Genomic DNA, 22,639 nt, shown 5'->3' on the forward strand with positions numbered 1-22,639 from the left:
TTTGACTTAATTTTTTGTATAAGATATAAAGTTTAGGGAAAGATTCTTTTTCTTTTTTTTTTTCTTTTGCCTATGGATAGCTGGTTGCTTCAACAACATCTCTTGAAAAGCCTATCCTTTCTGTATCAAATTGCTTTTGCAACTTTCCTGATTACTGTAGTTGTATCTTAACTCTTAATGTGAAGCAGTTATTCCTTCCACCTAATTATACTTTTGCAAAATTGATTTAGCTATTCTAGGTCCTTGTCTTTCTATATAAATTTTAGAATTAACTTGTCTAAGTTTACAAAACACCTTTCTGGGATTTTAATAGGCACTGCATTACAACTATAAATCTATTTAATAGAATGTACATGTTCACTATGTTGAGTCTTTCAGTCCATAAGCACAGTATGTCTCTCTGTTTATTTAGGTCTCTTTTTTTTAAAATTTCTTTCATCAGCATTTGCAGATCCTGTACATGTTTTATTATATCTATAACTAAGTGTTTCATTTTCTTTGGCACAATTGTAAATAGTATTGTACGTTTTTAAATTTTCGATTTCTATATGTTCATTGTTAGTATATAGAAATGCAATTGGTTGTTGTGTATTGATCTTGTACTGCAATTTAAAAAAAATTTTTTTTAACATCTTTATTACAGTATAATTGCTTTACAATGGTATGTTAGTTTCTGCTTTGTAACAAAGTGAATCAGCTATACATATACATATATCCCTATATCTCCTCCCTCTTGTGTCTCCCTCCTACCCTCCCTATTCCACCCCTCTAGGTGGTCAGAAAGCACCGAGCTGATCTCCCTGTGCTATGTGGCTGCTTCCTACTAGCTATCTCTTTTACATTTGGTAGTGTATATATGTCCATGCCACTCTCTCATTTCATCCCATGTAGCTGCAATTTTGTTGCACTTCCTTATTAGTTCTTGGGTTTTCTATGTGGAAAAATCATGTTACCTGAAGACAGGGTCAATATTATTTCTTCCTTCGCAGTCTGTATGTCTTTTTGTTTTGGGGTTTTTTTTTTGCGGTACACGGGCCTCTCACTGTTGTGGCCTCTCCCGTTGCGGAGCACAGGCTCCGGACGCGCAGGCTCAGCGGCCATGGCTCATGGGCCCAGCCGCTCCGCAGCATGTGGGATCTTCCTGGACCGGGGCACGAACCCGTGTCCCCTGCATCGGCAGGCGGACTCTCAACCACTGCGCCACGAAGGAAGCCCCTGTATGTCTTTTATTCAGTGTTTTTTTTTGTTTTGTTTTTTGTTTTTTTTTAATGCACTTGTAATCATGTCACTACCCCTTTCAGTATTCTTCCATCTTTTTTCAGAAATCAGTCCTTAGCAGAGAATATAGAACCCTTCAGGGTCTCAACTTCTTCTAACTGTTAAGTCTCATCTCATGATATCTTAATATTAGCTTAGTCACAGTCTTGGTCAGCTATTTTTAGTTTTCACAATTGGGTGTATTTTATCTTGATTCTGGGTCTTGATTCATGAGTCTCTTTCCCACATCTCAAGTACTCAGCTCAAGAGCCAGGAACCATTTTCTAACCTCTTTAAAATGATGTCCACCTCAAGTGCTCTATCAGAGGCTGTAATAGATTAGATGAGATTTGTCTTTCCTTCTTATTCTTAGCCACTAGACTGTAACCTCTTTAAGAGAAGGCAGTGGTCTTTTATCTCTGTAACCTCTGTATCTACCATTGTACTTGGCACACGGTAGAAACAGAGTGAATGTTTGTTGAGTGAATGAATAATTAGATGGTTAATATGTACTTTTTTGCATTATAGATTATTATGATAACTCTCTAAAAGACTCATAGAGAGTCAAGCTGATCTAATACCAAGATGAACAGTGGAAAACAAATTACTTTAACAATGAGACAAATGATGCACATGTGTATAGCTGTTTAAAAAAGTGCTTTCTCAATGTACCTACTACAGGTGATTCTCAAAAACGCCTTGTGAGGTGGGTGTTATTCTTATGTTTACTTTAGCCAATAGGAAACAAAGCTCAAGGAGGTTATATGATTTTCCAAGATTATATTGTACATCTGAGTCACAAAAGCTTTCTCATTCCCGGGTCTTCTGACCCTAAATCACATATCCCTTTAGGTCTATAAACACACCAGTATGTGCAATAGTTAATTCTCTTTGCCAGTTTGTTGTTTTTTGTACTGATGATGAATTTGCACAGACAGGTATTCAATACATACTGTCTTACTCATCCCCCATGGCACATCTCTGGGAGGTCTCTGGCCAGGGCAGGGAGTCAGTCTATGACCATGGAGAAGGGGAGCGCTTCATATGTTCAACCCATATTTTAATCACTTATGCTAACTTTTCACAGTTATAAGCAAATTTTAATATCTAGATTTTATATATATGTATATATATTAGTATATCTAACTATATTCTTAGAATCTCTTCTCAGACAACTCTAAGAATTTGTATTAGGTTATTTTATTTTTATGTTTTTATTGAGATATAATTGACATATAACATTGTATTAGTTTTAGGTATACAATGTGATTGATATGTGATATGATATATGTATATATTGTGAATTTATCTCCACAATAAAATTTTAAGTTTAGTTAGCATCCATCACCATACATTGTTACAATTTTTTTCTTGTGATGAGAACATTTAAGATGTACTCTCAAATATACAATATTTGTATTTTTGCAGCTTTCAAATATATGATACAATATTGTTAACTGTAGTCATCATGCTGTACATTACATCCCCAGGACTTATTTATCTTATAATTGGAAGTTTGTACCTTTTGACCACCTTCACCCATTTCCTAAATACGCTGTATTAAGTTATTTTAACATAGTATACTCTTATTAGGAAAAAAAAAAGTCCTGAATTAAGAAAGAAATTCAATCAACTGGAAAAATAAGCAAAACCTTTAGCCAGTAATTGAAATTTTGTGAGTTACACCTTAAGGTCTAGCAACTTCAAATTTTATATATCATATTTTTCTTAAAACAACACATTTGTTTTAGTATTAAATGTTAAGAAAAAATCAACATTTTTACCTTCAAATATTTGATCATAAATTACAAACATTTCACAAAAACTATGATTCCATAGAAAAATATACAGTTTATTTTTATTAACTTTCTAGGTTCCATATTATTTTGTGTTTAACAAATGTACTTTTCCAATGGTAATTTTGGTTTGGATTCTTTATTCTTTGGAAGATGTACAGAAGCCGTCTCTCTCTCTCTCTCTCTCTCTCTCTCTCTCTCTGTCTCTTTTTGGCCTTTGTTCCTCAGAGAAATAAAATCTGACATACTAGAAAGGTATAGGGGACATGAGAAAGTAACAGCATTGGTAAGGCTAGTTAAATGCCTAAAACATATTTGAGATTTCAGATACCTCAGTGTCCCTAGAATATGGTCATCAAGGAAAGGGCAATGACCCTGTGTCTTTTTTTAGACCACTATTAAAAAGATAAGTTGGCAACCTGAGCTTAACTTCTTTTTCCCTTTATTAATACTGTCAAAGTCCTTTTCAAAATCCTCTTCAAAGGATTGTCCCTTCTTTAGCTTTTAGACTTTGAACATCTCCTATTAAAAATAACCCATTTTCAGAAGCTTTATTCCTCATATACAGAAAATCTTAAATATATTTTATATAATAAAATGGACTAGACTTTCAAAGTTCCCACAATGCTGCCCTGAGACCCTGTCACATTCTATGTGATTGGAACTCCGAAAGGCTAATCAATTTTGTAAATAGATGTACAAAGTCTAACCCTCATGTTATAGCTTCAATTCTGCCTCATGGGATGGCTGTCATGAAGGAACACAGTGGTTGTTTTAATATAAAGAATATACTTTTGTTGTTAAAATATTCATGATCTCATAAATGGTGATGCACATGTTGTTCCTATGATAGAAGAAGAGGGGGAAAAATCAGTTTTTCACACATTGTTATTACTGATCCCTTAAGATGTGCAAGACCAAGTTGGACATTAGCATGAACCAAGCTGTTCAAGGTCAACCTGCCGTCAGGGAGCTTGATATCTGGGATGAGGAAAAAGAGCATGGAAATCTCTTTCAATTCGAAGATAGCGTTGCTTGTCAGTTTCACTTCAGAATATTTTCCCTAAGTGTTTTATTCTGAGCAACTGTTTATTTGTTAAAGATGGGAAAAGAGGGAAGATAAGAAGGACCGTATAAATTTGCTTCTTGGACTCATTATCATATTTATAACTTTGGATTAATTGCCATGGAATAATTCCAGTGCTATAAACAGAATTGTGACTACAAATGAGAAAGCAGCAGTGTGAGTTCTGAAGAAACAAAAGCCTTATTTTTCTGAAACCTGAGGAAGGTAAATTCTTGCATATGTTACTAACATTGGCAAAGCAGGTAAATTACTCTTCAATAGTTTATGGTTGTTGAAAATCTTAAAGAAGTCTTATAAGGTTTTCATCATTTAAGAAGCCACATTCTGGGCTTCCCTGGTGGCGCAGTGGTTGAGAGTCCGCCTGCCAATGCAGGGGACGCGGGTTCGTGCCCCGGTCCGGGAAGATCCCACATGCCGCGGAGCGGCTGGGCCTGTGAGCCATGGCCGCCGCGCCTGTGCATCCGGAGCCTGTGCTCTGCAAGGGGAGAGGCCACAACAGTGAGAGGCCCGCGTACCGCAAAAAAATAAAAATAATAAAAATAAAAAAGAAGCCACATTCTGTGAGAAAACTGGCAATTAATTTGTTTACTTTCTTTAAAAGTACTTGATGTGCTCTAGCAAGCCACTTTGCTACACAAAGTATGTTTGCTTCATTATTTCTATACACAATTATGTAGTTGGCTTTAATAAACCATTCAAAATAGAGTGAAAAGAAAAGCAGAACAATACAGTACTTAAAAATATTTGGTTAATAGAAGATCCCTGTATTGCCTTACTTTTAGAAATTGATATTATGTAAATCTTGTTTGTTTACAACTTAGCCTGCATTGGATTTTAATTTAAACAAAGAAAACTATTTAATAGAGGGTTATTAAACAGGTTTTTACATTGCAGCTGTTCTAGTCCCTCAGGTAAATACTCATTGAGAGAGAGTGTATTAAAATCTGTTCTACTTATTTATGTTTAAATTCTTTTTCTTTTCCCCTTGGGTGAAGTCTTTGTTGGGACAGAACTCCTACTGACTTTAAAAAGTGTTCTGTGCATGTAGATTTGGGGAGGGCAGCAAGCTTGGAATGCTAATTAAGTAATTGCCTTTCATGTTTTGACCTATAGGTGTCTAATTTTCAATACCATTTTTTGGAAATATGAATTGTACTCCGAATAGAACATTTTGGAAAGCTCAGCTTTTCTACCCTAGCAAAAGATTTCATAGTAAAAAGGAGGTGTAAAGAATGACCTAAGTATTTAAAACATATTTTACGATATATAAACACATTTAAAACATAAACTATGAAGAAAGAAGTTGGGATAATGCATGATGTGAGGTGAAGGTCCTGTAGGGGAAACACGTATTGCTTGTATGGAAGAGAAATTGTGAAGTTAGAGGAGAAAGGAGTTTGAAAAGATTTTCCAACACTTTTTGTCTATGTCTAGTTCTCTAATTGATTTAAAGAGAAAATAACAAATATGTTTATAATTATAGCTGCATGTAGGAGAAAGCTAAAAGAGAAAAGACTAAAAGAAAAAAAAACCCCAGCTATTTCAAATAAAGTGTGCAATAAAAGGTAAATGAAGGGTGAACTTAATACAAATTATGAGAAAAAAATGTAGCACGTATGATTATTTGCTGAGCATAGAAAGCTAAGGCGAATAAGATAACGTGCCACCAATTGTGAGCCCAGTGACTGGGAGAATAAGTATGAAAAACAGGGAAATAGAAGGAAAACTTACTTAGGGAAAGAAGGAGCTACCTTCCACAATGGCATATTATTAAGGCAGAGGTTGCAGTAAGCGTTATGTGCACAAGATAGTATGGCTTTAATGGAAGCCCTAAATTTACGGTTCCAGTCCTTCTACAAATTTATATTTTCATATTAAACATTTGGACACTAGTATCCTGTTCTAGATCTGTAATTTCACTTCTATTTCTCTTAGATGCAGTGACTTACTCCTGAAAGAGGGAAAATAAAAATCTGTAAGAAGCTGATAGTGGTCAAGAGCCATAATACATTTCACTGGTGCTCATATTCTATTTCCTTAATAACTTCTCTCTCCCTAACAGAGGAATATATTTTCATCAAAATAGCCAATGGACTATTTGGTTAAAGAGCATTAAAAAAAAATTTCAGATTCTCTTGTACTCATAAAGTAGGACCACAGAGAATAGCAACATACGTGTTGCCTGTTGTTATAAATAATTTAAATATATACATGTAAATCTTTCTCTTTCCCTCTGTCTCTCTGTCTCTGTCTCTCTGCATCGTTTAAAACACGAGTTCATTCCAATACTCCCAATCCAACCTTCTTGTTATCTTCCTTTCCATGGTTGGAGTGCCTTTCTCTGACAATGAGAGTCCTATCTCTCATTATCCTAGGTAGGTTTATTTGTTTTATTGATCCTCCTTTACGGAGCCAATCACTCTTTTCTGCCACTCTTCCCCATTTAACTTCCAATACTCTCTACCAGTTGTTCCCCCGCTCCCCCGCTCCTGCCTCAAGATCCCAAATCCTCCCTTGGGCCTCCCCCTGCTTGGCTGCCCTCCTCACCCCTCTAGGCTGGGACACTGCATGTTGGGTTACCTCCCCACTGGGACACCTTCCTCATCATACTTGGACTCCAACATCCTATACAGGTTCCCCTACCCTGTGGAATCCCTCCTTTCCTCATGCATCCCTAACACCCTGTGTGGGAGCACCACAGCTCAACCAGCCTCCTTTCCACCTGACACATGGACATATATTTGTTCAGCCTTACTTACCGATATTAGGGATGAATTGTTCAGGATAGAAAGGGGATGGGAGAGGGGATGAACTGCACAGACTTTAAACCTTCAAGTAAAGGAACTTGATGCTCTATTATTTAGATTTTCATCAAAGTTTCATGTGAAAAAGTATCAGGAGTAATGTGGGAGAGAGAGCTAGAAGTACAAGTAATAGTGCTCCAAAGTGGGAAATACTGAGAGATATCCAGGCCTGGAGCACCGGGGATCAGTGTCTCCCTCTCCAGGAATCAGAGTTAAATCCTTCGCAGGTTACTTCATGTGCAGACAAGAGTTATCACAGCAGGCTGGAGGCAGCGACCTTTAGAAAGGCCTGCTTGAAAGATTGGCCCTTGACTGGTACCCGGAAACTCGGCCCCGAGTCAGTAGTTAACAGATGAAGGTTCACTCTGCCTAGACAGTGCAAACCATATGGTTTACGCTGAACACTTTATTTTTCCGTTCTGGGAGTCTGGAATGTTAGTACATGCTAGACAGAGGGTGCCTGCATGACCAGCCCCCAGCTAGGTCTCTCATGGGCTTCTCTGGGTAGAAACATCACACAAATGTTGCTGTATTTTGTTACTGAAGGAAGAGTACACTCTGTGTGACACCTCATGTGATGGAGAGACGTAGGAAATTGGACTCCTCCAGACACTGTGCCTTTCTCCCATATGATCCAGCCATGTAGCCTTACTCCATTGCTGTAATAAATCTTAGTGAGTACACCTATCTGCTGACTGCTGTGAGTCTTTCCAGCCAATCTCTGATAGTGGGGGTGGTCTTGGGGACACCCAACACACCTCTGAACTGAGTTTTAAGTTCTCTGAGCCTAATTTCATCAAGTGAAGATGGCATTGAGAGCATTTCTGGCCAGAAGATACAGCAGGAAAAAAAAAAAAAGGAAAAAAAAGTATGGAAATAGGAATCAAATGGGGATCTACAACTCATTCATTGTTTCCCAAGCAGTAAGTTTAAGGAAAGCAGTGTCAGCAAATACAAGCAGAAGGTGGATCTCAGAAGCCCTTCTATTTAGTATCACTGCTTAATACTTTAGGAAGTATTCAAGATGGGGAATAAATAAAATTGAAGGATTCAATGGATATTTGGGAAAGTGAACGAATAAGATAGGTTTTTATCCTTATTATTCATACTTTTGAGTAAAATTATTTATGTTATTATTAGTAACTTATTAGTCTGGAAAATTACTAACCAATTAGCTATTTGGTATTCTACATTTTCGAAAGAAAATCACGTTAAAATTCTCAACAGTTCCTTGCAATAGACACTTTTATCCTATTCATAAATTCGGATAAATATTAGAAGAGGCAATAAATTTTGCATTCTTTATTCAGTGATATTAGCATTTTGTTTTATATGTTTAGGGGTGTTTGTCAGCTTAAGAACTACCCTATATGTTTCAAAATATAATGCATCTACAAAATGAAAAATATCACTTATGTATTGTATGCAATATGAAATACTGTGTCAACAGCTTAAAATATAGTATCATATTTTTGAGATATTAAATAAATTCCTGTACTTCAGGTAATAGTAAAATTAAATGAACAAATACAGACAGCTAAGTCAAAAATTTGTTTGCTAAATTAGCAGTAGTGTTGAAGGTCAACCTATGTAACGCATATTTGAAACAAAACAAGAATTGAATGTGAAAAAAAGGTATGTAATACATTTTGAGTTTCTTATAGCTCTAAATGTACAAAAAAAATTTTTTTTTGCTAATTCTTAAGTATACTAATATTTTCATAAATTTGGGGAACATTTTGACAAATTTCACTTTGCAAACATTTTTGATTGCATATGTTTTTCAAAAGCCTTTATTCCTTGATTTATATGGATCTCATCATAAATTTATTATTATTTTATGTACTGAATACTCTGGACTAAGTCCTGTTCTAAGCACCAGGAATACAGAAGCCAACCAAACAGAGCAAGCACTGCTGTTCTGGAGGTGACATTCACATTCACATTACAAGGAAATACTCTATAAAGCAAGATGTACCTCTTACAAATGCTTTATTTACTTTTGCTCATGTGACTATTGCTTTTTGACAATCCTGCATGGCCTCAAACAACAGTCATTTTCTTTTGCTCATAAATCTGTAACGTGGTTAGGGCTTGGCAACGAAGGCTTGTGTCTAAGCCATGTGACCTACGCTCATGCAGCTGACGTTCGGTGCTAGTTGTTGGATCAGGGCTCAGACACGCAGACTTCCCCATGTAGCCAGGTCTTCCTCACAGCATGATGGCTGCATTCCCAGGGAAGGCATCAGAACAAGACCCAGACAGAAGCTTTACTGCTTTCATGTCTAAACTTGGCTGTCACATAGCGCCACTCTATTATTGCCTCCACAGGCTCTTCCAAGGTAAAGGGAAGATGACATAGACTCCAACCTCTGATGGAAGAGGGGCAAGATTTTAGATCATGTGGGGCTAGAAATATTGTTGCTGCCATTTTTGAAAAGTACCATCTATCATAACTGTAATGTCTGGGGAAATATTATCATACTTTTGAGGTATAAAGTATTGTAGTGTTTGTGAAATTATGGATGACCACATGTTAAAGACTTGAATTTTTTTAAGAATCAAGGTCTCACATCAAAGTACCCTAATAATGGAGGTACAGTTAGAATAACTCGTCAGGACTCATAACTCAGTCTTATCAATAAACTACAGGCCAATAAAATATAAACTTCAGTCTAGCGTTCTATTTTAGTCACTGAGATGATGTTATTTAAATGTAATCAAACTCTCTGTGACCAATAGTTTGCTATTAGTAGTAATGAATAACTTGAATAAATCAACCTAGAAGTTAGATGTTATGATAAAACTCTTCATAATCAAAATTACAATAAAATAAATGTGAAATATTGTACACGAATATATTTGAGAATAAGAATTATCTCTCACATTTATAGATGGAATTCAAAGGCATGCTTATCTTTTGTATATAAACATAAATAAAGATGAATATACCCATAAAAAACCATAGACTAGGGATTCTGTGTTATGTTATGACAGGTATCACATGGCAGTTTCTTATCACTTGAAGATAAAATTACGAAATTATGGTTGAGTTTGAGTCAATTATTTTTCTTTTCAACATACATTTATCCAGTGTTTATGATCAAAGAAATCTGTCACAGATGGTCAAATACAGCATCATCCCCACCCTCAAGGATTCTATAAGATAGTAAAGGCAGCAAAGAAAATAAGAGCTAGAACAGAAGGTATAAGTAATACAACACAGAGCAAAGAAGGAGGAGTAACTTCTGACCTAGGCGGGAAAATGAAGAGAAACATAATGATGTATTAGAGTGTGAGTGATCCTAACAAGATGAGTCATTTTTAGAAAATGAGGTGGAAAGCTTGGATCAGAAAAAAATGGCATTGCTTCCTGAGGTAACAATGTAGCCCTTGGCTGTATGAGAAAATGTAATTGCATAGGGCAAAATAAGAATTTGAATTGAAATACTTGTAGTGTCTCTGTATTGAGTCATTGAAAAGTTTACTAGCTACTTTTGTGAGTAAAGTGCTTGTAACAAGGTATAAAATTACTCTCAAATCTTTGCATGCATTCCTTTCATTCCTATTCTTTCTATAAACTCTTTTCATCTGTTGGCCAAAGGCCATAGACTCCTAACTGACCTATAGAATCCGTGCCCCCTGCCGTGGAAGCCTGGAGTCTTAACCACTGGACTGCCAGGGAGGCCCCAACAAGTTTTCTTTCCACCCAAAGTCTACAGTGCACAGTGATATATTGGAAATTAGAAATTAAAAACAAAACATGTATTTCACTCCTCTGCTGAACTTTGAAGAGCTCATCATTATCCGGAGCATAAAGTTACCATGGTCCTGCAATGGTTCCATTTCATTTCCTGCAATCTACGCACGTCCCTCCCCTCCCCATAACCCCAAACAATCACCTACACAGACATATGTCAGAATACTTGCCATTTCCAGATTTTTTTATATTTCTTTGTTGTTGTTTCCATATCCTCTGATGTAAATGCCATTCCTCCCCGTCTCTATCTGGTAACTTCTTACTCAAGTATGTCCTACTCTTTAAAAGTTTTCTTCAAAACCATAAGCTGCATGCTTCCTCCTCTTTACTCTCATAGAACTTTATACCTGTGTGACAGTATTTACCCTGTTTTAAATTCTGCAAGGATGGAATAGGATTCAATTTATCTTTGCATCTCACTTGATCGACCCGTAGTAGGTGCTGTCTTCAGCCCCTAAATACAGTGTTTTTTACCGTTCCATTACTCATTACTCTTGAGAAAAGAAAAACAGGAGAAGCACTTATCAAGTGAACATAATTTAAAACAAGCTGAGTTACAAAAAATAATAAAATTCCATCTTAGAAGAACTTTGAGTTTATCCATCATTTTAAAGACATGTTTGTAGGCATAGATATTAACAAAACATTTCAGAATTGATTGAGGAACCTAAATGACACTATAAAAATAGTTTACCAGTATATATTTAAAACATTGCTTGTATGGATTTCTGCTATATAAGTAGCTATATTACTTGGAATTGGAATTAGGGATGGTAAGTGGTGTTGCTATACTTTTCCAAATTCATTAGACTGTTAGGTACTTCTCTTTCCTCACCATTCTGGTGGCATTATTCTAGTGCATGCATAGAATATTGTTAGTGGATTGACACTTATAGTCAAGAAATATACTTTATGAAAGGAAAGAGAATTTGACTTCAAGTAACAAGCTGCAAAGTATCTAGACTCTACCTGGATTTATTCTCTCATCAATTTCAGTTTATAAAACATGTTCATTATTGAATTTTTATGTCTAGGCAGTCTTATCATCTTTAGAGCAGTTACAGTAAGCTGTTGAGCCTGTTCATATGTACAGTCAATAGGGATATCTCCAGCTACTTATACTTATTTGAGTAAAATAAAAATTCTGCAGACAACTTACAACACCCAAAATGGCAATGTTGGAGTTTGAATAATTGAACAAATGGTTATTATGCTAAGTCATAAATGTAAATTTTAAAAATATGTGAGAAGAAAATCATGATTAATACTTAATTTACCAAAGGTTTTATTTTGTTTTGTTTTAGTTTTTATTGGAGTATAGTTGATTTACAATGTTGTGTTAGTTTCAGGCGTACAGCAAAGTGAATCAGTTATACATATACATATATCCACTCTTTTTTTTAGATTCTTTTCCCATATAGGCCATTACAGAGTATTGAGTAGAGTTCCCTGTGCTATACAGTAGGTTCTTATTAGTTTTCTATTTTATATATAGTAGTGTGGATATGTCAATCCCGATCTCCCAATTTATCCCTCCCCCACTTTCCCTAAATTTACCGAAGGTTTTTAATTGGATATATAAACAAATACAGTAGATTGTAAGCTAACCAGTCTAACAAGGTCACTTTAATATGTGTATCATTTAGCTGGGCACCACAATGAATTGTCTAGATAACATGTTAAAGAGTGGAGTCAGCCAGCCTCACATATCATGTAGTTCTCACTTTTATGGGATATAAAACTGGATACATTCTACTTTAATCCCAGCATCATTTTCCGATGGAGTATCACTAAGACTTACCTGAGTTTTGATTTTTACAGTAAAGTACAAACACTTCTAATAAGGGCAAACGTGATCATTAAAAAAAAAAAAATACTATAATGTCTTTGACTTGATGGAAATAAAAGTAAACTTTAGTGTTTTATACAGGAAATCGATCAATAATTGTGTGGCTTGTCTAGTCTAGACTATATTGCCATAGTTACTGCCTCATGATTAATTCCATGCTTATGGACCCAGCAGAGAAAGTAATTTCTGGGAACAGAAAAGAGGAAGGGCAAACATTTGAAAATAATTTAAATTTATATTTTTGAAATAATTTCTTTATAAATCTCTCTAAATCCTCTTGAAACATGCTTCAGGTTGTATAGAATATAATCATAGATTATTTCTAGAGTTCTAAGCATTTCAATTTTTTACATATTCAATTATATAATTCTCATTTGAAATAAAGTAGAGTCATGAATAGCTTAAACAGAGTATATTTTCTAAATACAAACTTTAATATCAGCAAAGTTATTTCCGGAAGAAATATGACAGCAGAAGTGCTGCTACATGTGAGGACAGGATTTTTTTGCCTCCACAAATTTGAGGCTTCCATTACGAGGCATCTTGGAATTTTAGTAAAGAGAAGGATTGCTTGAGAATGGGGCTAAGATGACTAGTTCAGCTCCAGGACTTGCCTAGGTAGATAGAGTTCACACCACAGGATATGGAAGGATGTGATAAATTCGGAGGTGATTAGTGGACTTCATTTAAGATCATATACAAAAAACACACCCTGGAATCTCTTTGAAATATAATTAATTCAGTTTGATTTACATACAATAAAAATTCCCCATATAAATGTATATTTTAATAAGTAACCACAGTCAAACTATGGAATACTTGTAGCACCCAAAAATGTTTCTCATGTACCCTTGCAGTCAATTCAAGCCCCTACAATCAACCCCAGAAAACCACTGATCTGCTTTTCTTCATTATAAATTAAATTTCTCTTTTCTAAAGTTTCAAGTAAAAGCAATCATAGGGCATGTCCTTGATGTCTGAATAAATGTCCTAGGAAGATTTGTTCACAAGGCTTTTGGGGACATATATCTTCATTTCTCTTACAAAAATACCTAGGATAGGAATTGCTAGGTTTTATGATACGTGTTTATGTACTTAATAAACTGCCAAAAACATTTCACAAAGTAGTTGTAGAATTTATATTCCCTTCAGTTCTAGTTGCTCCGCAACCTCACCAACAGTTGGCATGGTAAATCTTTTCAGTTTTAGCCATTTTAATGAATATGTATTGGTATCTAATTGTGGATTTAATTTGCATTTCCCTAATAAAAAATGATGTAGAGTATTTTCATGTACCTTTTGTCCACTTAGATAACTTTTTTGCCAGGTGTCTGTTTAAATCTCTTGCCTAGTTTGATTGGGTTAGTTACTCAATTTTCAATTGTAACATTTTAAAAAATATTCATTATGCAGATTCAAAGTTTGATACATGTATCGTGTATACCAGCGGTAATGCAAATGATGGGGAGCGATGGGGAGCGGCCGATGAAGCTTCGCTCTCCTTCCCGCCGCTCACCTCCTGCTGTGCCACCCAGTTCCTCACAGGCCTTGGACTGCCACGCCTGGGGGTTAAGGACCCCTGGTGTATACCTTCTCCTACTCTATGGCTTGCCTTTTCAGTTTCTTTGTAGACTCTTTTGAAGAGTTTGTCATTTTGTTGAAGTTCAATCTGTCAATTATTTTTCATGTTAATGATTTTTCTGTCCTAAGGAAGTTTTGCCTATCCCAAACCTTGTAGTTTTTCTCCTATATTTTGTTCTAAAGTTTTATTTTAGTTTAGTTTTATCTTTTACATTTAGGTCTGTGACTCATTTTGAGTCAATTTGTATGTATTACAAGAGATGAGGGTCAAAGTTTATTATTTTCTATATGAATATGTAGTTTGCTTGAGGACCCTTTATTGAAGACTCATTTTTCCCCATTGAAGCACCTTGGTAACTTTTGAAAACTAATTGCCCATATATATGTGTCTATCTCTGGATTCTACACTCATCTATAGCTGTATCCTTACATCAGTACTATACTTCTTTGACTACACTAGTAGCTTTATAATAGATAGTTTATAAGTCTCAAAAGCAGGTATAGTCCTCCTACTGTGTTCATAATTTCAAAATTGTTTTTTCTACACCTGATCTGTTGTACATCTATACACATTTTAGAATCATCTTATTAATTTCTACATAAAAAGCCTGTAGAAGTTTTGTTGAAATTGCAATGAATTTATAGATCAGTTGAGAATAATTGCCAGTTTATGATGAATGAATGTAGTATAGCTTTCCACTCCTTTGTTTCCTTCAATTTCTCGCAGCAGTGTTTTGCAACTTGCAGAGTATTTTGTGAATTCATGCCTAATTACTTTATATCTTTGAATGCTATTGTAAAGTGCTTTTAAAATATTTTTTCATTTTCAATTGTTCCTTGCTAGTATATAGAAACACAATCTAATTTGTTTTGACCTTGTGTCATGCAACCTTGGTAAGCTAAGTAGCCTAGTAGCTTTTTTGTAGCTAGATTGCTTGCTTATTTGACTGGTTGATTGATTGATTTAGGTTTTCAATGTTGCTGTGGTCTGCATGTGAAGATGACTTGAATTCTTTCCCAATTTTTAAAACTTTTATTTATTTTTCTTACCTTACTGCAGTGGTTTGAGTCTCTAACACAATATTCAGTTGAAGTGGTGAAAATGGGTATCTTACCTTGTCGCTGGTCTTAGAGAAAAAGCATTCAGTCTTTTACTCTTATGTATAATGTTAGCAGTGTATTTTTCCTAGATTACCATTACCAGATTGAAGAAATTCCTTTTTATTCTTAATAGGCTGGGTATTTTATTTATCATGAATGAATATTCAATTTTTGAAATTATTTTTCTGTATCTTTTGAAGTAATATGATTTTTCTCCTTTGTATTGATAAGATAATGAAATACACTATTTAATTTGTGAATACTAAACCTGCCATACCAAAATACACTTGTTCATGGTTTATTTTCCTGTCTACATAATGCTGGATTAGATTTGCTAATGTTTTAATAAAGATTTTATGTACCCATGACCATAAAATATATTAATCTTTAGTTTTCTTTTCTTATACTGACTATGTCTGGTTTTGCTATCAGGGTAATGCTGGCCTCATAAAATGAGGTTTCTCTTCCTCTATTTTCTATAAGAGTTGTATAAGATTTTTATTACTTCTTCCTTAAATGTTGATAAAATTCACCAGTGACACCATCTCGGTATGGAGTTTTCTCTATGAGATGCTATTTAATTAAAAATTCACTTTTTAAAAAGATATAATGCTGTCACTTCTCTCTCATATTGAGTGAACTTTTGTTCTGTAGTAGTGTATGTCTTTCAAGGAAATTATCTATAGTGTCAAAGTTAATCAAATGTTTGTTGGGCATAAATGTGTTTGTATTTATTTCATTCAATGTCAGTAAGCTCTGTAGTGATCTTCTTCTTTCACTCATGATATTGAAATGTGTCTTACCTCTTTTTATCTTGATAATTCTAGCTACAGGTTTATAAACTTCATGGATTTTTCAAGAAAATGAGTTTTCATTGTCCTTTTCTATTACTTGTTCATTTGCATTTTTTTGATTTCTGCTTTTACTATTTCTTTCCTTATGGTTATTTTGGATTTAATTTGCTTTTTAAAAAAATCTTATTAAGGTAGATGGTATCTATGAAATGTCTCTGAAATGTTAATTAAATTTTTCTACCTCTTTTGTCTATCTCTTTTTTCTACAGCTCTAGTGACTATAGACTATATTACTTCATACCTTTTTTTCATGCCTCCAAATATTTATTGACCATATACTACATGGTGGTATAGTATACTGTGATAAGGCAATAGATAAATAAAGTATGAAAAGTAATGATAAATGCTACAAAGGAAATGAAGCAAGAAGGAGTGGAGAGTGACAGAGACAGAGAAAGAGGCAGAGAAGGAAAGACAGATTTTTTTGTTAGGAATGTCAGAGAGGTACCCTCTAATATGTGCCGGTTAATCAGAGAACTTCAAGAAATAAGAGAAAAGTAAGCGAATGGATCATGTGGACATTTGGGAAAAAATTCCAGGCCAATATAAGATAAAATGCTAAGGCAAGGAGACAAGAGGTTGATTAACATTTTTTAGCAACAGAAATGAACCTAGCGTGCTTGGAATAGAGTGAAATGGGGAGAAATGGTATGGCTTGAGGACAGAGTGGTAGAACAGGTCCAGATCAGCAGCGTGTTTTAACCATTTCAAAAACTTAGATTTTTACCCAGATATGTTGGGGAACCACTGAACAGTGGAGGAGTTACATGACGAATTTAATATGCTAGATGCTAGGTTTAATTTTATATCTTTTTTCCCTTTAAATTATCATTGATAACACAAGGCCCTGGCAACATTAGAGCAATAGATAGGTTTGATTTTACATTATGGAGTAGAGAATACCTTAATCAGCTCCCTCCCTCTCCATTTCCTGTGTCCCCTCCCTGTCTTTCTCTCCATCTCTGGGTCTCACTCTCTCTTGGTTTCTCTCTCTGTCTTTCTCAGCTATAAACTCATCTTTCTGGGAGTCTCACCTGTACAGATTTGCAGATTTTGATTCTCTGGTTTAATGATCTGCTGTAACTGTTTTGAAATTCTTAATTTTATCTTTGAATTGGTGCTTTTTCAGTGAAATCTGATGCAACACTGGTGCATATGCATGAACAGAGGAGGTATGAAGAAGAAAGAAAAGGTTTTATAGTTTAGCAGCTTTTTATGTTTTTGAACAAGGGTCCCATATTTGCATTTTGTACGAGGGCCCACAAATTATGTAGCTGGTTCTGTTCACTTAATCTTATTTCCCAGCTTTTCCTCACTTACAGGGATGAAGGATCCAATGAAGGCACTTTATTAGATGCTATAAGGAACACAAAGAAATTAGTGCCCCAGTCAAGGCTTTTTTTTTTTTTTTTTTTTTGTGGCAAAGGAGTTAGGATTCCATGCTCCTTCATCAGACATCTAAGAAGAATGAACATGTGTGCTACAGAGTAAGAGAAGACAAGATTTCACTTCACGGTTTTCTACATTTGCAAAAGAGCAGTAGTTTATCTGTCCTGTATCTTACCAATTCTTTTTGCAGGGGATGGGCTGGGTGTCACTGGGAATGTAAATATCTTAAGTAATAATTTATCATCTATTGAACAATTACTCTGTGCCAAGTCCTCTTCTAAACACTTTAAAATCATTAACCTATTTCAGCCTCTTTATGAGGTAGGTAGTATTGGAATCCCCATAAATAGGTGAGGAAACAAACAGAGAGATTAAAAAAACTTTTCAAGATCACACAGCTAGTAAGTGGCAAAACTGGATCATAAAACCAGGCAGAACCTACCCTCTAAATCTTGTTCTACACTAAACCTTAAGAGAGCTAGAAATACAGTTCTATGGGAGTTCAGAAGACAGACAAGTTGGCTTCTGTGCTGACCTTAGAAACAAAGGTCAAACCTTGCCAGACACAATTATGAAGGAATAGAGGCAAGGGAAATTGTCCGTTTGTCATTTTACTGACATGTATAACTTAGAAGCTGAAAAGAAACACAGTTGTTATCTAGTGCAAGTCACTCTTTAAATTAAGAACATGGGACACAGAAAATGATAATTGATTCTAAAAAGGTCACACAGCTAATTAGAGGGAAGTCTGGGAATAGAACCTAGGTTTCTTGATTTCTGGTTCAGAGCTCTTTTTACAAAGCCTCTACTTTGCATACATACATACAGATTGTTCTATTATGTGCCATTTGCATGAGTCTCAGTCATTTTCAACAGGGATATTCATCATTCGGAAGATAGGAACTACAGTATGTAAAGCATAGTTCCAAGAGCAAAGATAAATTATACCTATCAAAAACCCAAGGGCATTACCCTGTAGTATATATATTTTTTTAATTAACATGTCTGGTGCGTCCATTTAAATTAATAAAACGTAATAAATTTTCAAAAACATTTTAATGAGTACATAGTATGAGCTATGATCTATCCCAGGTGTTAGAAATACAAAGATGACTTGTGAAAAGATAATTAATACACAGCTGCTTAAACATGTCCTTCTGCCTCTTTGATGTCTTTGCTTGGAATGTCCTCCCCCATAACAACCCATACCCATTTCAGGTGCTTCCTCCTCTGAGAAACCTTCCTTAACAGCAGGACATGGTTGGATGGAGTTGAAAATGACTCTTTCTATCCCCATCTGCCTTGTCCCTACCTCTATTTTAGCACTTATCACATCCTGTTGTATAAAACTTGTCATCCTGCTTGGCTTGGAACATTGGGAAGTCACATTCTCATTTCATTATTTAAATTTGTATCCTTATCCAAGCACAACCAAACCCCAGCACAATAACTGACACATAGTAGGTGCTGAATAAACTAATTAATGTTGAATAAATATTAATATGCTTTTACCTTAATAGATATTGGGGAAAGTGTTTTCCAAAGTCCATATGAATTAAGTCGATGTAATAATAATAAAACACTGACTATTTATTCACTTGGTTCTTGTTTCTTCTCCTTTCACTTTCAGATATCAATAACGTGATACTTATGTAGAATAAATTAATAGAAGCAGGTTTTACCTTAATTTGAGGTTGAAACATTTCCAACGTTCATTTTGGATTATTGTGTGTGCAAAATCTATCATTTGGACAATCTAACACAAATTTATTAAATGGCTTCATGTTTACCGAGTGGGGATTTCAGTGACATGAAGATGAACTAGAAAAGAGATACCAAGAGAGCAGAGGAAGTGGAAATCTTGAGATTATTTAAAGAAAGATATGGTAGGATTGATTGGCATGTTAGATGAAGCAAAACGATGAAGCAGACAGGAAAAGGTCTACTGTCTAACCTCAGTAATCAGAAGAATGATAGTTTCTTAAAGGAAAATTGAGGAATAGGGAAAAGATACATATCCTGGGAGGGAAGAAGAGTTAATATATGGACATGCTTACTCTGAAACAGAATATTCAATAGCTTATTTTGAATATGGAAACACCATGTAAGCCTTGTGAATATAAAGTTGAATGACCAATGAGAGGGCCGGGATATAAATGTGATGACATTATCCGTACTTAAGTGAAAATCAAACACAAAGAAGTGACAAGTTTTCAAAGAAATAATTATAATGAGGCCAAAAAACTGAGACCCTGGAAAGCAGAGGTCAGAGTAAAAGTATATTGTTGAGGAGGGAAAGATGAAGGTATTAGAAAAAAGAACTGAGTCACAGTTTATCTTTACTAAGTTTCAGGTCAGTAATTCTGAATAATTTGGTTATGTTATCAGGAAATATGAGTTGGTCCACATTAGGAATGAAGTAAGAAAAAGAAGCAGGATGAACTCGAGAGCATTTTAAACCCCTTTTTTAAAGAAGGTCTTTGTTACATTAGTAACAGAATAAAACATTGATGGCAGTTGCTGAGTGGACTGCAATATTGTTTTAGCATTTTTGCTAACTATGAATTTATTTAGTTCTTAAGAAAACAGAAAGAAAAAATATTGGACATTCAGTTAAAGTTGGCAGACTTTGCTTTCTCTGGAAGACCCACTAAAACAATAGAAGGATGTATTTGCTAAGACATAGATTCACAAAATCAGGAGAAAAGGAAAAGAAACTTGAGCAACGCAATTTTCAAAGCTGAAATGCAAAGATAAGTGGAAATTATTCAGCATATTGTCAAAAGTGAGAATTAATCCAGCAATGGGGAACACCAAAAGTAATCAAATTTATCACATGATCCCCCAAACTCTCAGGAATTGTCACAACCAGCTATCTCTTAAAGTGGAAGGAATTTGAAAGAAGGAGGATTTCTTTTTTTTTTTTTTTAACATCTTTATTGGGGTATAATTGCTTTACAATGGTGTGTTAGTTTCTGCTTTATAACGAAGTGAATCAGTTTTACATATACATATGTTTCCATATCTCTTCCCTCTTGCGTCTCCCTCCCTCCCACCCTCCCTATCCCACCCCTCCAGGCGGTCACAAAGCACCAAGCTGATTTCCCTGTGCTATGCGGCTGCTTCCCACTAGCTATCTACCTTATGTTTGGTAGTGTATATATGTCCATGCCTCTCTCTTGCTTTGTCACAGCTCACCCTTCCCTCTCCCCATATCCTCAAGTCCGTTCTCCAGTAGGTCTGTGTCTTTATTCCTGTCTTACCCCTACGTTCTTCATGACGGTTTTTTTTTCTTTTTAATTCCATATATATGTGTTAGCATACGGTATTTGTCTTTCTCTTTCTGACTTACTTCACTCTGTATGACAGACTCTAGGTCTATCTACCTCATTACAAATAGCTCAATTTCGTTTCTTTTTATGGCTGAGTAATATTCCATTCTTTAAGACTGTTTCACAAGCAGTCAGATCCATAGATCTCTACTCATCACAGTTGGGGTGACTTCCCAGACCCCCAGAAGAGCAGGTACAATAGCAGGAATTTTGGAAGGAGCACATGAGGATAAGTGAGTGTTGTTATACTGTACTGAGAGCAAGAGAGCTAAGGAAATACACACATAACAAATTTCAGTCCTCGTCACCTCATCCCCCGGCTTGTCTCCTAGAACCCCGACAGTCAGGCTCTGTCTTTTGGACTGCGAGAAAATAAATTTCTGTTGTTTAAGCTACCAGGTCTGTGACATTTTGTTACAGCAGTGCTAGAAAACTAATAAATGAATACCTGAAATTGAACAATCAAAAAGTCACATTACAAGAATGTTCCATAGAGCAAAGAAGATAAATAAATTCTAAAAGAGAGGGATAATTGAGGAGCGTGGAGGTGGGAACTATTATTTTTCACAGCAAACTTTATATAACTGACTTATTAACATGAATAATTTTGACAGCAATTAAAACTGAACCTTAAAAATACAGATTTTTCTTCACTGGTTAAACAAATGTAACATATAAAGCAATTTATTTTCTGACTTTACTCTTGGAAATCTAGGAGACTTTGAATTGGTGAGCCCCTAGAAAATTAAGTTCCATTCTGGATATCATATCACATTGTAATGGATGAAGAAATCATAAAAAAGCTAGTCCGAACTCTCTAAACATACATATAGATTAACTAAAGACCTACCCAAATATAAGCTGTTATTATTATTGTTATTATCATTATAATTTTATGTTCAAGTTGAAGGAGAAAAAGTTCACTGATCCTGTGGAATGTTTTCTTTTTGTCCCTGCAGATGCGCATTTCATGCTCTCCCCCTGCTCTCTGCCCTGACAAACTGAACTTTATAGATTGTATCTATGAGCTTTCTTGCCTTCTGTATCAGGTTGGATTTTGAAAATGGGCAAACAAAGCAGGAAGTCAGAGGGAAGGAGGAGACTGAGATCAGGGGATTTGATGTGGCTTTGCTCCTGCTAGGATGCCTTGGATTGGTTGTGCCTCTCAATGGAAGATTACTCCTCCTCCCAAGGCTATTGATTCTGTAGGACGTTTTCCTCCCAGATTCTAGTAACTAGTCTTTCTCCACTCTTTGACCTCCAAGCTCACTACTAACTCCAGGTTACTGCACTATCCTTGGTTCCCCAACTCTCACTCTTTGTAAATAACCCCTATATAAACAGTCCTTGAAGTATATCCTATTTTGAGTGTGCTAATGGAATTTCTGTTGAGCATCTAATCATATAAAATATGTTGAAATATATTAGAAATTAAACAACCACTTCCTTGCCTTCTGATTATATGGCTTATTTTCACATGGGTAGTAATTTCAAAGCTATTTTGAAGTTTAATGTGACTATTTAGGTAACAAACAGTATTTACTAGTATATCAAGATTTGTTAGCTATACAAATGGGCAAAGAAATTGCAATAATTTACTGCACATAAGAGGTGAGGTAAAACGGAATGATTGGGCTCTTTAATGTAGCTACCATGCAGTATCATTGCATGAAAAGAGGAGGCATACAATTATCACGCATCATGTCCAATGTATTATTTATTTATACCAATTGTTTAAAATTGGAGGGAATGGTTTTGTCTTCAGTGTAGCTGTATCACTTGGGTAGAACACAGACAGAAAGGTGTAGACTAAGGTGGCTTTCTAAGTA

The sequence above is a fragment of the Delphinapterus leucas genome, chromosome 9 (genome assembly GCF_059928025.1).
Source record: "Delphinapterus leucas isolate spDelLeu-1000000601 "Yukka" chromosome 9, BTC_Dleu_Yukka2, whole genome shotgun sequence".
Lineage (NCBI taxonomy): Eukaryota > Metazoa > Chordata > Mammalia > Artiodactyla > Monodontidae > Delphinapterus > Delphinapterus leucas.